Genomic DNA, 14,409 nt, shown 5'->3' with positions numbered 1-14,409 from the left:
ATCCTGTGCAAGCTTCTTCATCTCCCAGTACCTACTGCAACCTACATCCTTCTGAATCTGCTTAGTGTATACATCTCTTGGTCTCCCTCTGCGATTTTTACCCTCCACGCTGCCCTCCAATGCTAAATTGGTGATCCCTTGATGCCTCAGAACATGTCCTACCAATCGATCCCTTCTTCTTGTCAAGTTGTGCCACAAACTCCTCTTTCCCCAATTCTATTCAATACCTCCTCATTAGTTATGTGATCTGCCCATCTAATCTTCAGCATTTTTCTGTAGCACCACACATTTCGAAACCTTCTATTCTCTTCTTGTCTAAAATATTTATCGTCCATCTTTCACTTCCATACATGGCTACACTCCATACAAATACTTCCAGAAACGACTTCCTGACACTTAAATCTATACTCGATGTTAACAAATTTCTCTTCTTCAGGAACGCTTTCCTTGCCACTGCCAGTCTACATTTTATATCCTCTCTACTTCGACCATCATCAGTTATTTTTCTCCCCAAATAGCAAAACTCATTTACTACTTTAAGTGTCTTATTTCCTATTCCAATTCCCTCAGCGTCACCCGACTTAATTCGACTATATACCATTATCCTCGTTTTGCTTTTCTTGATGTTCTTCTTATATCCTCCTTTCAAGACACTGTCCATTCCGTTCAACTGCTCTTCCGAGTCCTTTGCTGTCTCTGACACAATTACAATATCATCGGCGAACCGCATAGTTTTTATTTCTTCTCCATGAATTTTAATTTCTACTCCGAATTTTTCCTTTGTTTTGTTTACTGCTTGCTCAATATACAGATTGAATAACATAGGGGATAGGCTACACCCCTGTCTCACCCCCTTCCCAACCACTGCTTCCGTATCATGCCCCTCGACTCTTATAACTGCCATCTGGTTTCTGTACAAATTTTAAATAGCTTTTCGTTTCCTGTATTTTCCCCTGCCACCTACAGAATTCTAAAGAGTATATCCCAGTAAACATTGTCAAAACCTTTCCCTAAATCTACAAATACTAGAGACGTAGATTTCCCTTTCCTTAGTGTCTTTTTTGGCCGGCCGGTGTGGCCGAGCGGTTCTAGGCGCTTCAGTTTGGAGCCGCGCGGCCCCTGCGGTCGCAGGTTCGAATCCTGCCTCGGGCATGGATGTGTGTGACGTCCTTAGGTTAGTTAGGTTTAAGCAGTTCTAAGTTCTAGGGGACTGATCACCTCAGATGTTAAGTTCCATAGTGCTCTGAGCCATTTGAACCTTCGTCTCTTTTCTAAAATAAGTCATAGGGTCAGTATTGCCTCACGTGTTCCAACATTTCTACAGAATCCAAACTGATCTTCCCCTACCAGATTTTCCATTCGCCTGTAAAGAATTCGTGTTAGTATTTTGCAGGTATGGCTTATTAAACTGATAGTTCGGTAAATTTTATATCTGTCAACACCGCTTTCTTTGGGATTGGAATTATTATATTCTTCTTGAAGTCTGAGGGTATTTCGCCTGTCTCATACATCTTGCTCACCAGATGGTATAGTTTTGTCAGGGCTGGCTCTCCAAAGGCTATCAGTAGTTGTAATGGAATGTTGTCTTCTCCCGGGGCCTTGTTTCGTCTTAGGTCTTTCTGTGCTTTGTCAAACTCTTCACGCAGTATCATGTCTCCCATTTCATCTGAATTCGCATCCTCTTCCATTTCTATAATATTGTACTCAAGTACAACGCCGTTGTATAGACCCTCTATATACTCCTTCCACCTTTCTGCTTTCTCTTCTCTGGTTAGAACTGGGTTTCCATCTGAGCTCTTGATATTCATGCAAGTGGTTCTTTTTTCTCCAAATTTCTCTTTAATTTTCCTGTAGGCAGTATCTATCTTACCCCTAGTGAGATAAGCCTCTACATCCTTACATTTGTCCTCTAGCCATCCCTGCTTAGCCATTTTGCACTTCCTGTCAATCTCATTTTTGAGACGTTTGTATTCCTTTTTGCCTCCTTCATTTACTGCATTTTTATATTTTCTCCTTTCATCAATTAAATTCAATATTTCTTCTGTTACCCAAGGAATTCTACTAGCCCTCGTCTTTTTACGTACTTGATCCTCTGCTGCCTTCACTACTTCATCCCTCAGAGCTACCCATTCTTCTTCTATATTTCTTTCCCCCATTCCTGTCAATTGTTCCCTTATGCTCTCCCTGAAACTCTGTACAACCTCTGGTTTAGTCAGTTTATTCAGGTCCCATCTTCTTAAATTCCCACCGTTGTATAGACCCTCTATATACTCCTTCCACCTTTCTGCTTTCTCTTCTCTGCTTAGAACTGGGTTTCCATGTGAGCTCTTGATATTCATACAAGTGGTTCTCTTTTCTCCAAAAATCTCTTTAATTTTCCTGTAGGCAGTATCTATCTTATCCCTAGTGAGAGATGCCTCTATCCTGGGCTAATCTCCGTGTTTCTACGTGCCTTGCACGACCAGTCTCATCGCCTGCTATCAGAGACGCCATCTGCTGAGACTAGCCCAAACGATTTAATTATCATCACGACCAAAAATAAAGTTACGTAATTCACACTGTATTTGTTTGCACGTAAGTGTCTGCGGCCCTGGTACACAGTACCACAGCAGGCTGCAAAGGAGCCAAAGTGATGCAACCCAATGACCGGGATAGCCTATGAGCACAGTTCACTAACAAGGGAACATCCCCATCGCACCCCCCTCAGATTTAGTTATAAGTTGGCACAGTGGATAGGCCTTGAAAAACTGAACACAGATCGATCGAGAAATCAGGAAGAAGTTGTGTGGAACTATGAAAAAATAAGCAAAATATACAAACTGAGTAGTCCATGCGCAAGATAGGCAATGTTAAGGGCAGTCTGAGGCGAGGAGCTCTGTGGTCCCGTGGTTAGCGTGAACAGCTGCGGAACGAGAAGTCCTTGGTTCAAATCTTCCCTCGACCGAAAATTTTAACTTTTTATTTTCAGTTTCTGTGAAAAACTCTTATGTTTTCATCACTTTTTTTGGAGTGATTATTACATCCACAAGAAAACCTAAATCGGGCAAGGTAGAAGAAACTTTTCACCCATTCGTCAAGTGTACTAGTTAGGTGGGTCGACAACATATTCCTGTCATGTGACGCACATGCTGTCACCAGTGTCGTATACAAAATATCAGACAGTGTTTTCCTGTGGAGGAATCGGTTGACCTATGACCTTGCGATCAAATGTTTTCGGTTCCCATTGGAGAGGCACGTCCTTTCGTCTACTAATCGCACGGTTTTTCGGTGCGGTCGCAAAACACTGACACTAAACTTATTACAGTGAACAGAGACGTCAATGAACGAACAGACAGATCATAACTTTGCGAAAATAAAGAAAGCAAAATTTTCAGTAGAGAGCAGATTTGAACCAAGGACCTCTCGTTCCGCAGCTGTTCACGCTGACCGCGGGACCACGGAGCTCCTCGCCTCACACAGCCCTTAATATTGCCTATCTTACGCATGGACGACCCAGTTTGTATATTTTGCTTATTTTTTCATAGTTCCACACAACTTCTTCCTGATTTCTCGATCGATCTGTGTTCAGTTTTTCAAGGCCTATCCATTGTGCCAACTTATAACTAAATCTGAGGGGGGTGCGATGGGGATGTTCCCTTGTAAGTAATGAACACAATTTTGTTTTCTCAAAGCAGTTTGGTTTTACTCAGAATTCCGATACATCACATTATTCCGCACTCTTTTTCCTACGAAACCCTACTTCTCAGCACAATCTCCGTTCAATGCGACGGACTTACGCAAACTTAGTGCGAAGGCGTGTATGCCCACAGCTCGAAGTGGGAGCCAACGTCTTGCTCACCATCATCGATGTCCTACTTCCAGAAGAAGATACCCTTCATTGGTCCAGACATGTGGAAGTGGGAAGGTGCGAGACACGGGATGTAGGAAGTATGAGGAAGAACTGTCCAATGACGTTTTGTGGGCTGCTCTCGCGAGCTCTTGTGTGCGACCTTGCGTTGTCATTCAATTGTACGAGGGCAGTTCAATAAGTAGTGCAACACTTTTTTTTTTCTCGGCCAATTTTGGTTGAGAAAACCTGAAATTTCTTGTGGAATATTTTCAAACATTCCCGCTTCGTCTCGTATAGTTTCATTGACTTCCGACAGGTGGCAGCGCTGTACGGAGCTGTTAAAATGGCGTCTGTAACGGATGTGCGTTGCAAACAACGGGCAGTGATCGAGTTTCTTTTGGCGGAAAACCAGGGCATCTCAGATATTCATAGGCGCTTGCAGAATGTCTACGGTGATCTGGCAGTGGACAAAAGCACGGTGAGTCGTTGGGCAAAGCGTGTGTCATCATCGCCGCAAGGTCGAGCAAGACTGTCTGATCTCCCGCGTGCGGGCCGGCCGTGCACAGCTGTGGCTCCTGCAATGGCGGAGCGTGCGAACACACTCGTTCGAGATGATCGACGGATCACCATCAAACAACTCAGTGCTCGACTTGACATCTCTGTTGGTAGTGCTGTCACAATTGTTCACCAGTTGGGATATTCAAAGGTTTGTTCCCGCTGGGTCCCTCGTTGTCTAACCGAAAACCATAAAGAGCAAAGGAGAACCATCTGTGCGGAATTGCTTGCTCGTCATGTGGCTGAGGGTGACAATTTCTTGTCAAAGATTGTTACAGGCGATGAAACACGGGTTCATCACTTCGAACCTGAAACAAAACGGCAATCAATGGAGTGGCGCCACACCCGCTCCCCTACCGAGAAAAAGTTTAAAGCCGTACCCTCAGCCGGTAAAGTCACGGTTACAGTCTTCTGGGACGCTGAAGGGGTTATTCTGTTCGATGTCCTTCCCCACGGTCAAACGATCAACTCTGAAGTGTATTGTGCTACTCTTCAGAAATTGAAGAAACGACTTCAGCGTGTTCGTAGGCACAAAAATCTGAACGAACTTCTCCTTCTTCATGACGACGCAAGACCTCACACAAGTCTTCGCACCCGAGAGGAGCTCACAGAACTTCAGTGGACTGTTCTTCCTCATGCACCCTACAGCCCCGATCTCGCACCGTCGGATTTCCATATGTTTGGCCCAATGAAGGACGCAATCCGTGGGAGGCACTACGCGGATGATGAAGTTATTGATGCAGTACGACGTTGGCTCCGACATCGACCAGTGGAATGGTGCCGTGCAGGCATACAGGCCCTCATGTCAGGGTGGCGTAAAGCCGTAGCATTGAATGGAGATTTTGAAAAATAGTGTTGTGTAGCTAAAAGATTGGGGAATAACCTGGTGTATTTCAATGCTGAATAAAACAACCCCTGTTTCAGAAAAAAAAGTGTTGCATTACTTATTGAACTGCCCTCGTATTTTTTGGGGCGACGAACGCGCTGTAGTCGTTTCTTCGTTAAATTTCCTATTGGTTACACAGAGGCAACGGCCTTGCCGCAGTGGATACACCGGTTCCCGTGAGATCACCGAAATTAAGCGCTGTCGGGCATGGCCGGTACTTGGATGGGTGACCATCCAGCCGCCATGCGCTGTTGCCATTTTTCGGGGTGCACTCAGCCTCGTGATGCCAATTGAGGAGCTACTCGACCGAATAGTAGCGGCTTCGGTCAAGAAAACCATCATAACGACCGGCAGAGCGGTGTGCTGACCACACGCCCCTCCTATCCCCATCCTCCTCTGTGGATGACACGGCGGTCGGATGGTCCCGGTAGGCCATTCGTGGCTTTAAGACGGAGTGCTTAATTGGTTACACAGAACAATTAAGATGGTTCAAATGGCTCTGAGCACTATGGGACTTAACATCTGAGGTCAACAGTCCCCTAGAAGTACTTAAACCTAACTAACCTAAGGACATCACACACATCCATGCCCGAGGCAGGATTCGAACCTGCGACCGTAGCAGTCACGCGGTTCCAGACTAAAGCGCCTAGAATCGCTCGGCCACACTGGCCGGCAACAATTACGACTTGCACTATGAGGTGCGACATCAAACAGAAGTGAGTCATCAAAAAGACTGTGGTGTCAATCGGCCGCGGTCCGTTAGTACATGTCGGACCCGCGTGTCGCCACTGTCAGTAATTGCAGACCGAGCGCCACCACACGGCAGGTCTTGAGAGACTTACTAGCACTCGCCCCAGTTGTACGGACGACTTTGCTAGCGACTACACTGACGAAGCCTTTCCCTCATTTGCCGAGAGACAGTTAGAATAGCCTTCAGCTAAGTCCATGGCTACGACCTAGCAAGGCGCCATTAACCATTTCTAGAGAGAGTCTCACTTGTATCATCCAGAATGCTGTATACAAATGATGGATTAAAGTTAAGTATTCCAGCAGCTACGTACTTTTCTTTATAGCATTCATTACGTATCCTGTTTCAGACCTAAGCAAGCCTGCGTGAATTAAACGCGTGCCTTTCGGTTACCCGTCACTGTGGACTGGCTGTCTTGTCAGACCACAACAAAGACCGTCGCCATGACTTTACTGGCTAACAGTGCGGCTTTCAGTTTTTCTTTCGGGGGGAGAGGTGATGTCGCATCTTTCCACGAATTGCCGTTTTGTTTCCGGTTCGATGTGATGAAATCAATGTTTCATCGCCTGTGACGATGTTCGGCAAAAAAATTGATCCTATCTTGCTCTTCGTGATCTTCCATCAGCTGGCGAGGAAGCCAGAGGGCCACACCTTTGAATATCCCAACTGCAGGATGGTTGCGCCACCACTGCCAACAAGGGCGCCCAGGTGAGCAGCGAGATCCGTCCACACGTTCCAGCATTGCAGAAGTCGCAGCTGTGTGCAGCCAGCCGGCTCGCGGGAGACCAGACAGGTCTGCGCCACCTGCTGTTGCGATGATGGAGGAGGACATTGGTGTTTAACGTCCCATCGGCAGCGAGGTCACTGGAGCACTAGCTCGGATTTGGGAAGGTAATCGGCAGTGCCCTTTCAAAGAAACCGTCCCGACATTTGCATGAAGTGATTTAGGGAAATCACGGAAAACCTAAATCGGGATGGCCGGACGTGGGATCGAACTGTCGTCCTCCCGAACGCCAGTCCAGTATGCTGACCACTGCGCCACCTCACTCGGTGTTGCGATGATGACAGACACCTCGCCCAAAGACTCGCCGTGCTTTTGTTCACTGACAGGTCTCCAGAGACATTCTACAAGTGCCTATGAATATCTGCGAAACTCTGCTTTTCTGACTAATGACTCAATGACAATGATGACAGACACCTCGCCCAAAGACTCGCCGTGCTTTTGTTCACTGACAGGTCTCCAGAGACATTCTACAAGTGCCTATGAATATCTGCGAAGCTCTGCTTTTCTGACAAATGACTCAATGACAATGATGACAGACATCTCGCCCAAAGACTCGCCGTGCTTTTGTTCACTGACAGGTCTCCAGAGACATTCTACAAGTGCCTATGAATATCTGCGAAGCTCTGCTTTTCTGACAAAGCAAACTCAATGACAGCTCTTCGCCTTGAGACACAGCACCATTACAGACGCTAAGCCGTCCTCACTCCCAACTTTGCGTTTCCGTGAACTTCGCTGTCTATCTGTGTTTGGTTTCCCGCTCTTGTTGCGGTTACGTCGTGCTTCTTCTTCCTTCTACGTGTGGCAGCAGTGATGTGTATCGACATTTGCGCCGTGTACCACCTTTCGTTTGGTGCATATAGTTTACGGCAATGGGGTCTGGAGTGAGTCGGTCAGTTGTTGCGGACGAGGGAAGTTATCTCCGCGCGGTGCAGTCGAAAGTACGGTGTGCGAAGTTTGTGGTCTTGGGCGCGTCGTTTATACACCAGTGGCCATTATAACTGCTACACCAAGAAAAAATGCAGATGATAAACGGGTATTCATTGGACAAATATATTATACTAGAACTGACATGTGATTACATTTTCACGCAATATGGGTGCATAGATCCTGAGAAATTACTACCCAGAACAACAATCTCTGGCCGTAATAACGGCCTTGATACGCCTGAGCAATCAGTCAAACAGAGCTCGGATGGCGTGTAGAGGTACAGCTGCCCATGCAACTTCAACACGATACCACAGTTCATCAAGTGTAGTGACTGGCGTATTGTGACGGGCCAGTTGCTCGGCCACCATTGACCAGACGTTTTCAGAGATCTGGAGAATGTGCTGTCCAGGGCAGCACTCGAACATTTTCTGTATCCAGAAAGGCCCGTACAGGACCTGCAACATGCGGTCGTGCATTATCCTGCTGAAATGTAGGGTCTCGCAGGGATCGAATGAAGGGTAGAGCCATGGGTCGTAGCACATCTGAAATGTAACGTCCACTGTTCAAAGTGCCGTCAATGCGAACAAGAGGTGACCGAGACTTGTAACCAATGGCACCCCATACCATCACGCCGGGTGATACGCCAGTATGGCGTTGACGAATACACGCTTCCATTGTGCGTTCACCGCGATGTCGCCAAACGCGGATGCGACCATCGTGATGCTGTAAACAGAACCTGGATTCATCCGAAAAATTAACGTTTTGCCATTCGTGCACCCATGTTAGTCGTCGAGTACACCATCGCATGCACTCCTGTCTGTGATGCAGCGTCAAGGGTAACCGCAGCCACGGTCTCCGAGCTGATAGTCCGTGCTGCTGCAAACGTCGCCGAACTGTTCGTGCAGATGGTGGTTGTCTTGCAAACGTCCCCATCTGTTGACTCAAGGATCGAGACGTGGCTGCACGATCCGTTACAGCCACGCTGATAAGCTGCCTGTCATCTCGACTGCTAGTGATGCGAGGCCGTTGGTATCCAGCACGGCGTTCCGAATTCCCCTCCTGAACCCACCGATTCCATATTCTGCTAACAGTCATTGGATCTCGACCAACGCGAGCAGCAATGTCGCGATACGATAAACCGAAATCGCCACAGGCTACAATCCGACCTTTTTTGAAAGTCGGAAACGTGATGGTACGCATTTCTCCTCCTTACAAGAGGATATCACAACAACGTTTCACCAGGCAACGCCGGTCAACTGCTTGTGTATGAGAAATCGGTCGGAAACTTTCCTCATGTCAGCACGTTCTATGTGTCGCCACAGGTGCGAACCATGTGTGAATGGTCTGAAAAGCTAACCATTTGCGTGTAACAGCTTCTTCTTCCTGTCGGTTAAATTTCGTCATCTTCGTGGTGTAGCAATGTAATTATCAAAGACGGTCCACATAGACTGGAACGAGTCGCCCTTCTCAGTAACTTTAATACAGCAGCTGATGGTGTGCATGTAGACATGATATTCTTTACTCATGTTGGAGGTAGGGGGTGGCAACTTCCAAAAGTATTTCGTTCCGTCGAGAAATAAATACACGCCCGCAACTCGTGGTCGTGAGGTAGCGTTCTCGCTTCCCACGCCCGGGTTCCCGGGTTCGATTCCCGGCGGGGTCAGGGATTTCCTCTGCCTCGTGATGGCTGGGTGTTGTGTGCTGTCCTTATGTTAGTTAGGTTTAAGTAGTTCTAAGTTCTAGGGGACTTATGACCACAGCAGTTGAGTCCCATAGTGCTCAGAGCCATTTGAACCATTTGAACCAATAAATAAACACGTCAGTCACTTGGCCTATACGTGAAGTTACTTTTAGATCTGACGATTTCTTGTTAGTTAAAAGCCAGGAATGGAATCTAACTGTCAACCACTCCAGTTCAGTTCTTCTCACACTACTCAAGGACCGCAGCTACTTATAAACTGCGTAAGAACGACGACCGGAAGATGAGATCAAGTTGGGTTCACACATGGGGGAGGACGATGACGTACACTCCTGGAAATGGAAAAAAGAACACATTGACACCGGTGTGTCAGACCCACCATACTTGCTCCGGACACTGCGAGAGGGCTGTACAAGCAATGATCACACGCACGGCACAGCGGACACACCAGGAACCGCGGTGTTGGCCGTCGAATGGCGCTAGCTGCGCAGCATTTGTGCACCGCCGCCGTCAGTGTCAGCCAGTTTGCCGTGGCATGCGGAGCTCCATCGCAGTCTTTAACACTGGTAGCATGCCGCGACAGCGTGGACGTGAACCGTATGTGCAGTTGACGGACTTTGAGCGAGGGCGTATAGTGGGCATGCGGGAGGCCGGGTGGACGTACCGCCGAATTGCTCAACACGTGGGGCGTGAGGTCTCCACAGTACATCGATGTTGTCGCCAGTGGTCGGCGGAAGGTGCACGTGCCCGTCGACCTGGGACCGGACCGCAGCGACGCACGGATGCACGCCAAGACCGTAGGATCCTACGCAGTGCCGTAGGGGACCGCACCGCCACTTCCCAGCAAATTAGGGACACTGTTGCTCCTGGGGTATCGGCGAGGACCATTCGCAACCGTCTCCATGAAGCTGGGCTACGGTCCCGCACACCGTTAGGCCGTCTTCTGCTCACGCCCCAACATCGTGCAGCCCGCCTCCAGTGGTGTCGCGACAGGCGTGAATGGAGGAACGAATGGAGACGTGTCGTCTTCAGCGATGAGAGTCGCTTCTGCCTTGGTGCCAATGATGGTCGTATGCGTGTTTGGCGCCGTGCAGGTGAGCGCCACAATCAGGACTGCATACGACCGAGGCACACAGGGCCAACACCCGGCATCATGGTGTGGGGAGCAATCTCCTACACTGGCCGTACACCACTGGTGATCGTCGAGGGGACACTGAATAGTGCACGGTACATCCAAACCGTCATCGAACCCATCGTTCTACCATTCCTAGACCGGCAAGGGAACTTGCTGTTCCAACAGGACAATGCACGTCCGCATGTATCCCGTGCCACCCAACGTGCTCTAGAAGGTGTAAGTCAACTACCCTGGCCAGCAAGATCTCCGGATCTGTCCCCCATTGAGCATGTTAGGGACTGGATGAAGCGTCGTCTCACGCGGTCTGCACGTCCAGCACGAACGCTGGTCCAACTGAGGCGCCAGGTGGAAATGGCATGGCAAGCCGTTCCACAGGACTACATCCAGCATCTCTACGATCGTCTCCATGGGAGAATAGCAGCCTGCATTGCTGCGAAAGGTCGATATACACTGTACTGGTGCCGACATTGTGCATGCTCTGTTGCCTGTGTCTATGTGCCTGTGGTTCTGTCAGTGTGATCATGTGATGTATCTGACCCCAGGAATGTGTCAATAAAGTTTCCCCTTCCTGGGACAATGAATTCACGGTGTTCTTATTTCAATTTCCAGGAGTGTACATGCAGCTCCGCATTTACAGACGTGACCGCCTCCACGGGTGATGCAATTCCTGCTGTGAGTCGTCCGTGCGCCCACACACACACACACACCACTTCCCAGCTTACTAAACAGGCGACGCAACGATACCAACTGCCCAGTCACGCGGATTTCCTGCGATGTGTGACTCACTCAGCAGTTCGTGAGAATTGCAACACTCTGAAGACGTTACGAGAAAAATGTTCAAATGTGTGTGAAATCTTATGGGGCCTTAACTGATAAGGTCATCAGTCCCTAAGCCTACACACTACTTAAATTATCCAAAGGACACACGCCCATGCCCAAGGGAGGACTCGAACCTCTGCCGGGAACAAGACGTTACCAAAGACGAATATCATGCCCAACGTGACCTGCGCAAACTGTTCAAACATTAGCTGGCCATATACGCGATCGTACTCCTACGATGTGCGGGATCCGCGGAGTGAACCAAAGCGATGTTGTTCGGACACGGATGAGATACAGAGAGACAGGAACTGTCGACGGCATGCCTCGCTCAGGCCGCACAAGGGCTACTACTGCAGTGGATGACCGCTACCTACGGATTACGGCTCGGAGGAACCCTCACAGCAACGCCACCATGTTGAAAAATGGCTCTGAGCACTGTGAGACTTAACTTCTGAGGTCATCAGTACCCTAACTAACCTAAGGACATCACACACGTCCATGCCCAAGGCAGGGCCGGCCGCTGTGGTCTAGCGGTTCTAGGCGCTCAGTCCGGAACCGCACGACTGCTACGGTCGCAGGTTCGAATCCTGCCTCGAGCATGGATGTGTGTGATGTCCTTAGGTTAGTTAGGTTTAAGTAGTTCTAAGTTCTAGGGGACTGATGACCACAGATGTTAAGTCCCATAGTGCTCAGAGCCATTTGAACCATTTGAACCCGAGGCAGGATTCGAATCTGCGAACGCAGCGGTCGTGCGGTTCCAGACCGTAGTGCCTAGAACCGCTCGGCCACCCCGGCCGGCGCAACCATGTTGAATAATGCTTTTCGTGCAGTCACAGGACGTCGTGTTAAGACTCAAACTGTTGGCTGCATGATCAACTTCACTCCCGACGTCTGTGGGGAGGTCCATCTTTGCAACCACGACACCATGCAGCTCTGTACAGATGGGCCCAACAACATGCCCAATGGACCGCTCAGGATTGGCATCACATTCTCTTCACCGATGAGTGTCGCATATGTCTTCAACCAGACAATTGTCGGAGACGTGTTTGGAGGCAACTCGGTCAGGCTGAACGCCTTAGACACACTGTCCAGCGAGTGCAGCAAGGTGGAGGTTCCCTGCTGTTTTGGGGTGGCATTATGTGAGGCCAACGTACGCCGCTCGAGCTCATGAAAGGCGCCATAACGGCTGTACGATACGTGAATGCCATCTTCCGACTGATAGTGCAACCATATCGCACCATATTGGCGAGGCATGGACGACAATGTGCGCCGGCATCGTGCACATCTTGTGAATGAGTTCCTTCAGGATAACGACATCGCTCGACTAGAGTGGCCAGCATGTTCTCCAGACATGAGCCCTATCTACATGCCTGGGATGGATTGAAAAGGGCTGTTTATGGACGACGTGACCCACCAACCACCCTGAGGGTTCTACGCCGAATCGTCGTTGAGGAGTGGGACAATCTGGACCAACAGTGCCTTGATGAACTTCTGGATAGTACGCCACGACGAATACAGGGATGCATCAGTGCAAAAGGACGTGCTACTGGGTATTAGAGGTCCCGGTGTGTACAGCAATCCGGACCACCACTTCTGAAGGTCTCGCTGTATGGTGGTACAAAATGCAGTGTGTGGTTTTCATAATAAAAAGGGCGGAAATTATTTTTCTGTTTATCTCTATTCCAATTTTCTGTACAGTTTCCGGAACTCACGGAACCGCGGTGATGCAAAACTTTTTTTGATGTGTGTAATATTTTTATAAATATCGAAACCTATGTCAAGGGTTAAACAAACCTTTGGTTTGCAACTGGTTGCCTGATTTTTTTTTAACTTCTTCGAATTTATACAGTTGCTGAATCGCAGCCAAGTTTGAGATTTTGACATTTGTTATTGTAGCACACGTTTGGGTTTGGAATCTTCTTCATATCGTCGAGATGAAGTTAGTACGGACGACAGTAGGAAGAAAATTGTGGCAAACGGGACGGGTCTGTGCGTTATGGACTCACATATTGCTCGAAAGGAAAATCGTACAAAATGGTTGAAAAAATGGCTTTCCGAGAGGCCACATTCCAGCCACATGGGTCTTATCCATAATCGCGGGCATCCCTGTGAAAATCGTGACAGTTCGATATTCTAGGAAGACAGCGTTGTTGATCCCGTGTAAAGCACAGTAACTGACAGTGCAAAGTGCCCAAAACCCGACCAAGATATTTTTTTATTTTTAGAAACAGAAAACAGCAAATATTATGTTTTAAAAACATACTATTTACAATCAAGAAAATTTTTCTGGGATCGTGACCGCATTGTGAATATGTAAAACTACCAGCGTTTCGGTTACTATTGCAAGTGATCTTCTTCAGCATCTTCAAGGTCACTTGCGTCAGTGACCGAAACGCTGGAAGTTTTACATATTGACAATGCGGTCACAAACCCCCACAAAAATTTTATTGATTGTGGCAATGGCTAATTTTGGTTGAAAAATTGCGGAATTTGTGTGTGGGACACGGTGGAATATTCCCACTCCAGCCCCTACAGTTTCTACACCTACATCTACATCCATACTCCGCAAGCCACCTGACGGTGTGTGGCGGAGGGTACCTTCAGTACCTCTATCGGTTCTCCCTTCTATTCCAGTCTCGTATTGTTCGTGGAAAGAAGGATTGTCGGTATGCCTCTGTGTGGGCTCTAATCTCTCTGATTTTATACTCATGGTCTCTTCGCGAGATATACGTAGGAGGGAGCAATATACTGCTTGACTCTTCGGTGAAGGTATGTTCTCGAAACTTTGACAAAAGCCCGTACCGAGCTACTGAGCGTCTCTCCTGCAGAGTCTTCCACTGGAGTTTATCTATCATCTCCGTAACGCTTTCGCGATTACTAAATGATCCTGTAACGAAGCGCGCTGCTCTCCGTTGGATCTTCTCTATGTCTTGTATCAACCCTATCTGGTACGGATCCCACACTGCTGAGCAGTATTCAAGCAGTGGGCGAACAAGCGTACTGTAACCTACTTCCTTTGTTTTCGGA

Source organism: Schistocerca cancellata, chromosome 11 (genome assembly GCF_023864275.1).
Source record: "Schistocerca cancellata isolate TAMUIC-IGC-003103 chromosome 11, iqSchCanc2.1, whole genome shotgun sequence".
NCBI classification, from domain to species: Eukaryota; Metazoa; Arthropoda; class Insecta; order Orthoptera; family Acrididae; genus Schistocerca; species Schistocerca cancellata.
Note: the sequence above shows the minus strand (reverse complement) of the source record.